A 746-nucleotide genomic window follows, 5' to 3' on the forward strand; every position below is an offset into this window, starting at 1 on the left:
CTTCACCACTCCCTCTCTCCTCCATCACTCCTTCCCCCTCCCTCCCCCCTCACTCTCTACTACACCCTCCCCCCTCCATCACTTCCCCCTGTCTTCCCCCCTCCCTTAAATATTGAGAATAGCAAAAATAAATGGTGTAGTCTATTTAATACATTTCAATCTTTCCTGCTCAACTATGACTGTCATGAATATAGAAACCATGATTACATGATGTGGACTTAGAATTATTTCATAAAGTCATTCCATGTGGATTCCACCCTTAAAATGGTATAGAACATATAGAATAAAGTATGGATTCCATGTGGAAAAAGTATGGAATCCATGTGGAAAAGTATGGAATCCATGTGGGGGAAGTATGGAATCCATCAGCCATTCCATGGAATCCATCTGGGAAAGTATGGATTCCATCTAGTCCATATGGAATAACCTGGGGAGGGTAAAGTACTGATTCCATTGACCAACATGCAGAAACGTGATTTAGATAGGAAATCTATACATCCTTAAAGTAGCCTTGTATTATTATTTACTTATAGTTGTGGAATGAGGAAACTCCCTGCCAAATGGTGCTGAAGAGGCCCCCCATTCTGGTACCTTGGTTCCCCCTTCAACAACTCATTTCTGGGTAAACTTTTATTATGAACAGTTGATATATGCAATTACAGGCACAAAATGTTCAGGCCAGAATTTTAAAATCACCTTCCCTTTGCACTAAACTCATCCAAAAAATATATCTCACACTTCCAGGA

Source organism: Laccaria bicolor, genomic scaffold (assembly GCF_000143565.1).
Source record: "Laccaria bicolor S238N-H82 LACBIscaffold_1 genomic scaffold, whole genome shotgun sequence".
Taxonomy (NCBI): Eukaryota; Fungi; Basidiomycota; class Agaricomycetes; order Agaricales; family Hydnangiaceae; genus Laccaria; species Laccaria bicolor.